Source organism: Triticum urartu, unplaced genomic scaffold (assembly GCF_003073215.2).
Source record: "Triticum urartu cultivar G1812 unplaced genomic scaffold, Tu2.1 TuUngrouped_contig_5967, whole genome shotgun sequence".
NCBI classification, from domain to species: domain Eukaryota; kingdom Viridiplantae; phylum Streptophyta; class Magnoliopsida; order Poales; family Poaceae; genus Triticum; species Triticum urartu.
In genome coordinates, this window is record NW_024116686.1 from 1 (window position 1) to 7,192 (window position 7,192).

At 50.2% G+C, this 7,192-nt stretch overlaps 1 pseudogene; it reads right to left on the reverse strand.

Moving 5' to 3' along the window:
- Window positions 1–3,174: 3,174 nt before the first annotated feature.
- LOC125529945 lies at window positions 3,175–5,314 on the reverse strand (annotated as a pseudogene).
- Window positions 5,315–7,192: the final 1,878 nt, after the last annotated feature.

A 7,192-nucleotide genomic window follows, 5' to 3' on the forward strand; every position in this document is an offset into this window, starting at 1 on the left:
CCCACCGCTGAAGCCTCGACTGACCGGAACGTTTGCTCCGGCGAGCTGCAGGGAGGGAGGTCGGCACGGGAGCCGACTGATACTGAGTCGACGGCTGCCGTAGAAGGACGCCACGGACGCACGCGCGAAAGTGTGTTGCCCCGCGGACGGGGAGCGCCTCGACGTCGAGTGGCGCTTCCTGGAGCCAAGCGGAGTCGTCGGCGATGAATACAAGCGCACCGAGACGGATCTCGTGGCCCTTGGCCAAGCCTCCGCCTGAAACCATGTCGATGGGGATCGGAAAAATCACAACTTCTCCAACAAGTCGCTAAGGCACCTGCCCCATGGTGGGCGCCAACTGTCGTGGTTCTAAGTCTGACAGTAGAATAGGAGGGTAGGGATGTAGAGGCAAGATCCTAGCTATGGAGGAGTTGTACACGCGAGGTTTACGAGTTCAGGCCCTTCTCGGAGGAAGTAACAGCCCTACGTTTCGGAGCCCGGAGGCAGTCAATTGGATTATATGCGTGTGAGTTACAGGGGGTGCGGACCCTGTTTGTACCATGAGCCCTCCGGCAGAACAGATCCCATAAATTCGTCCCCCAAAACATTTGGAGATGAGCCATTCACGGACAACATCCTCGACAAATACGTCAAAATGTTCGACCGCCCCCTGGCCACCGAAATGATTCGTGCTTGCAGATTTTCACTGCTGGCCCGTGCCCGCTGACCTCGCGCTTGCGATGGCTAGCGCGCCGCCGCTCCTGGCCGAGGCCTAGGCTTCTCTTTGCCCCTGATCAACAAGCTCAATCGTCGCCTATCCCCGTGGTGGACATTCATGATGTCTCGCAGCAACCATTTGGCGCTCTGTCGTCACGTGTTGTCCGCCATCCCCGTGCATACTCTCCCTACCGTGGCTGTCAACCCTTCCATGCTCAAGCAAACTAACAAGCTCATCCGCAACTTCCTCTGGTACGGTCGAAAAGACACCAGCAGCGGACATTGCCTTGTCAACTAGCTACAAGTGTGTTGGTCGATCTTGCTTGGGGGACTCGGGATCCCAGAACTCCATCGCTTGGGCATCTCCCTACATGTGCGCTGGCTCTGGATGCAAAGAATGGACTTGACGTGGCCATGGCAACACCTACACATCCCTCGGAGCCCCGAGGTGCAGGCTATCTTCCGGGCCTCCACGACTTGGCTGATCGTGGATGTACGTCCCTGCCGCTTTTGGGAGGATCATTGGATCAACTGGAAATCCATCTCTTAGCATGCACCCCTAGTCTACTTCAAGGTGCCTAATCTGTTGCGCAAACCATGCTCTATTCGCGACTGCCTCACGCACCGCCCGTGGGTTGCCGACATCCATGGCGCCCTTACCACCGTGGCCGCCATCCAATACATCTCCCTCTGGCGACGGCTGAACCTCCTCAAGCTCTACGGTGAGCCGGACCGACTCACATGGCGTTGGACTACCTCGGGTACATACCGCCGATCGGCTCGCCCGCCAAGGCCTCCACCACGAGCACAAATGCCTCTTCTGTGACCAAGAGCTAGAAACGATGCAACATACTCTGGTCGGATTCTCCTTCTCTCGCACGGCATGACACGAGATCCTCTCATGGTGCCGATCTACCGCTCGCTTGCTAGGCCACGACGAGGAATTCATCACCTAGCTACCCTCAAACATCAACGACGTCCCACGCCAACTTCGACAAGGCCTCTCTTCTTTGGCTATCCTCTCGGGTTGGTGGCTTTGGAAGCACCACAACAGATGCCTATTCAGCGGCGATCGTCCCTCCATCAGTTGCGTCGTCCATACCATCTAGGAGGAGGCATGGCCCTGGGCACGTGCCGGCGTCACAGGATTAAGAACATCATCCCCGAGATGTAGACCTCTGTAGATTGTGGGAGGCGCGCCCACTGCTCTCTCTCCGCGCCGATAGAGCTTAGTCATGTCATCCATGTGTACGGATTCATCTATGCTACACTTTTGGTCGCTATTAGTAACAAAAGCTCTGTATTTCCGCTCTATCTATCAATGCAAAGATACGCAAAGCTTTTGCGTATTCGCGAAAAAATACCCCTCCAGTTGAGCAGCGTGAAGGACCTCTCCGCGGTCTCGATCACCGGCCGCCGGCCGGAGGCAATCTTCAGGAGGAGGACGCCGAAGCTGTACACGTCAGACTTTGTGCTAGGCCGGCGCATGTTGATGAACTCTGGGTCGATGTACCCGATGGTGCTGAGCACGGCCTTGGTGGTGTGCATTGACCCGGCGCCATGGTCGATGGCCGGGCCAACCCGAAGTCTCCGAGCTTGGTGTTGAGCGACGAGTCGAGCATGATGTTGCTGGGCTTTGTTAAACATTGTAATATGTAGCGTGCATGTTTTTTTTTTGCAGGGTAAAAAGTGCGTGCTGTTGTATTCAGTTAGGCCAAAGAGACCTATTCCAACCTTTCTGTTAGCTAGCTTGGAGATCAAGTCCGTGGCCTAACAACCTTGTAATCAAATGGTGGTGAGCGCAATAACTTTTATTACGCTTCTATTTCTATACTTTGCTACTCACACGTGAAACCCATACGTAGGTATAGAGAGCGGGCCAGCTGGCGTGTACCTTTTAACGGAGAGTTAACAAACGATGATAGAAATGCACTCAAACGTAACCAAAATACAAGTTGTTGGACCTATTTGTATCATTTTTCAAGTTTCTGTATGGATACGTATATCGGATGCAAGTTTATGTATCAAAAGTGTAATGAACTCTTAGTGAAAAGATACACATTAGAGATGAGTAGTTGAAAAGAAAATTCACGGTTAATATGACAATGTACGGTGGTATATGGCCGATCCATCTCTAAATATTGCATGTCTTGTGTTCCATTCCGAAAGTCCTTCCTAATAATATAATTACTAGACTAAACAAAATGGTTTACAAAATACTATGATGGCTTTGATGACATAAATTTGCACTACAATAATTTCCTATGCTTATTTTGAATTGTATAGTGTCAATGGTAAAGAAGCAAGAAAAATATATGATTAATCGCTTAAAACATGGCCAAATAATTAATGAATTATATGCCAAATATGACAGATGCATAATATGTCTAGCCGCGCAAATGCGCGGGTCACCCAGCTAGTTTCTTAACATAATTGCCTCGGTCAATAGCAACCTGTAACAAAAAATTAATGAAGCCTTATCTTAACTCATCAAATAGCTAGACCGTTGGAAACCTAGAATGTCGAACCGACGCAGCCGACGAGGAGCCCGGGGAAAGAATGGTGTCCTTGGTGTTGCTCGAAGAAGAGCGAACGAAACCGCAGCCGGGGCCTGGGCCAGGGTCGTCGATGGAGAAATCGCCGTGCCCGGCGGACGACGCTGGATCTGGCCGTACGGCCATGTACATGTACGGCGAGAGCTGTGGCAGCCTCGCCTCTTCTGAATGCAGCACGTTCATGGCCTGCGCCACAGATGGCCGCTCGCTCCGGTCCGGAAGCGCGCACCAGAGGCCCACAACGAGCACCCGCACCATCCACCACTCGTCGTCCTGGACACCCCTCAGCCGCGGGTCCGCCGCGTCAAGGATCTCGTCTCTGTAGTACATACTCCACACCCATTTGAGTAGCGAGAAGGTTTTCCCCGCGGTTTCAGTCACCGGCGGCCGGCCTGAGACGATTTCCAGGAGGACGACGCCAAAGCTGTACACGTCAGACTCGGTGCTGGGCCGGCGCGATTGACGAACTCCGGGTCGATGTAGCCGGCGGTGCCGAGCACGGCCTTGGTGGTCTGCATTTACCCGGTGCCGTGGTCGACGAGCCGAGCCAACCCAAAGTCCCCAAGCTTGGTGTTGAGCGACGAGTCGAGCATGATGTTGCTGGGCTTGATGTCACCGTGCACGATGCACTGCTCCCACTCTCTGTGGAGGTAGCGCAGCGCAGATCCCAAGCCGAGGATGATCTTGTACCTCTGTGGCCATGTGAGGCATCTGTCGTTGTTGTAGAGATACCTGTCTAGACTGCCCTCCATGACCAGCTCGTAGACGAGGAGGAGCCCCTTGCGGCTGTCGCACCAGCCCAGCAGCTGCACAAGGTCGTTGCGATGCTTCAATCTGCTGATGATCCTCACCTCTGCCTCAAACTCCCTCCGCCCCTGCGCCGATGACTCTGCCGACAGCATCTTTACAGCCACCGCCCGACTGTCGGCAGCGTGTTTGAGTGTGAGGTGACCCCCGTAAACGCCCCCGAAGCCGCATCGTCCCAGCTTCTTCTCCTCTGCGAAGTTGCTTGTCGCGGCAACCAGCTCGCGGTACGTGTACCGCCCGGGGCCGCCGGCAGCTACACCTCTCTCGAGGCCAGCTCTGTCGACACACTGTTCTTGGCCATGCTCATTTGCTCTTATTTTCCTGTGTCGCCGCCATACCATAACCGCACATACCAAGAAAAAAAGTACAGGAACTAGTACAGATAGTAGGATTTTTACCAACTTTTTGTAGCTGTTGCTGGTTGGAAGATCTGGGAGAGTTGAACTGAATGACCATGACAGCACCTGCTGTGGCCCAGCCGCGGATAAGCCAGTCGCCGCGGAGAAGCCGACAGCGACCTCCTCCGGCAAAATTCTGCTCAGATCAACGGTTGCATTGACCCGGTACAAGGCATCACTGATGAGGAGATCAACGGCCAGCATCTTGGTGTCATTGTGGTACGTCACCGTGGCTTCCATAACAATGGACGAGGAGAGGTTCTTTCCCGGCGAGGTTGTAGTGTCCGTGGACGCCATGGAGTAGAGGGAGTTGACGTCGATGCCGACATGGTTCCCGTTGATATCATCATATATCGGATTGGAGTAAGTGTCGAACTCAACGGCCACGATCCGGCCGTCACCTATCCCGGCAGTGAAGTCCGTGAGGAGGCCGAGGTTGCGGCCGGAGCTGTTCTGCGGGATCGCCGTAGGGAAATGCCCGAGGAAGAAGGCCATCCCATCACCGTAGGGAAATGGAATGTTGTATGCACCAGGAGCAGGAGTAATTTGGAAGGAGAAGTTGGTGGTGAAACTAGCCATCTCGCCAGTGGAGCTGCTCCATAGCTGCACTTTGTGCGCGAACGTCGCCTGTCCGACGCTGTTCCGAATGTCGGGAAATTGACGTGCATTTTTTGTGAGCTCAAGCGTGGGTGCACTGATGGATGCGTCGCCGGCGGTGATGATAGACGAGAAGGCGCTGGGGTCGGAGAAGTTGAGGTTGAAGGCGAGTGAGAAGGTCCGGCACGGCGTATAGTAGAGCCATAGCAACACCAAGACTAGGGCAGTGGTAGCACTGGGACGACGGCAAGAACACATCGATTGAGCTTGGTGGTTGTTGGGGAGGATGAAGCTTGAGCATGACCATAAAATAGGTGAGAGATATCTATGTGCTCATCGACCTCACATTTCACACCCACTACCGGGTCCAACTTTGGACTAGAAAAAAGCAAGTGGGATGTGCCCACTTCGTTGCCACGGTCAAATATGAACTTGACTCCATGAGAAAGCAGGAACTTGTGTATATGCGTTAAGCTCAGTATTTTCTATGCATCTTGAGAATACTACAATTTTCCTAATTACTGCAGTTTTAATTACAGTGAGCTGTTTGGCTATAACGAAAAACTGTATTATTAATACAAGCGGCAATGCTACATGTACAAACAGTTTACCTGCTTTTACAGGTGGGTTAGTTTTTATTGGTCAACAAATGAGCGGGACGGTCCACCCCCCTGAAAATCAGGGAGGGGAGAGGTTTGTGATTGGTTGTTAGATGGAAAGTGCTTGTAAAAGCTTGTAAATCTTTGTATGTCTAGCATTTTTGTAATACGAGCAATGCTACACCTACGAAAAGGTTTTTACGTACCTTAAGTATGGGGTGATTTGGCTGTCTTTGATTGGACATTAGTGGAGGCTGGGGCCCACCCTGGGAATCAGGGGGGGGGGGGGGGTGTTTAGTTAGATGGAATGGAAGTTTATGTGAGTCACGTAATAGCCGTACGTAGGTCTAGCATTTTCGTATTAATACTATAGTTTTTGCAAAGGACTGTGCTAACTTCCACACGTACTGAAGTTAAGTAACAGATCCGCACGATTCCTCCCTCGCTTGCATGCATGCATTAGCTTCATCTTATATTCGTTCTTTTTTCTGTGAGCTACTAATCATATACATGCAGAAAAAATGAAATTGATGATACCATCAAAGATTCTTCCCAATGCGAAAATTTAAAATATTTTGTAGCTCAAACTGTTGGTCCGATTGAAAAATTGTTTTCACATAAAATATTCGTCGTGACGAGACCTTCGAAACTAGATCCCATGTTGGTATGTTTTGATGATATTTTTTTCGAGTCAAAAGTTACCACGCGTGTGCTACACGAGTTATCATGCGGTTGTATATAAGTTATCATGTTATTTATACAAAAATTACTAGGACATAAAAGATAGTTCTTGTAATTTTCTCTTCACATGCACATGGATACATACATTAAAAGGGAAAAATGGATGCATTCTCGATTCTACATATTTCAAAACATTAGAATGTGTTATAGGTTAAAGCGTCTGTCTGATCAAAAAATCGTTTTCACATAAAAAATCAGTTACGATGAGACTTACCAAACTATATCCCATGTTGATATGTTCTGATGACTTTTTTCTATGAAAATAGTTACCAGGCCTGGGCTAAGTAAGTTATCAGCTCGGATGTGTGTCTATTATCATGTTATTTACACATGAGTTACCGTGGTACATTTTCAACAACTATTTTTTCCGGGACAAATTTACCACGGTGTTTGTGCGCGAGTTACCATGTTATTTATGCATAAGTTATCAAAGTTATGTTTTCAAACAACTTCCTCCCCCAAGGTCAAAGTTATCATGGTGTTCGTACATGAGTTATCAAGTCGATGGTACGTATATTATCGTGACATTTGTATGGAAGTCATCGGGAGGGATATGTTTTCAAACTACTTTCTCCCCTCCCACCACCCCGGATCAAAGTTGTCATGGTATTTATGCATATGTTATCGCGTATAAGGTGCGTACAGTTTCAAGCTATTTACATGAAAGTTCCCAGGGTTTTTTTGAACACCTTCCCACATCCCACACCCGTTGCCAAAATTACTAAGACCACGGTACAAAAGTTGTCAGGTTTGTAGTGTGTGAGTTACCGAGGGGGTATATTTCATCAACCCCCTACCC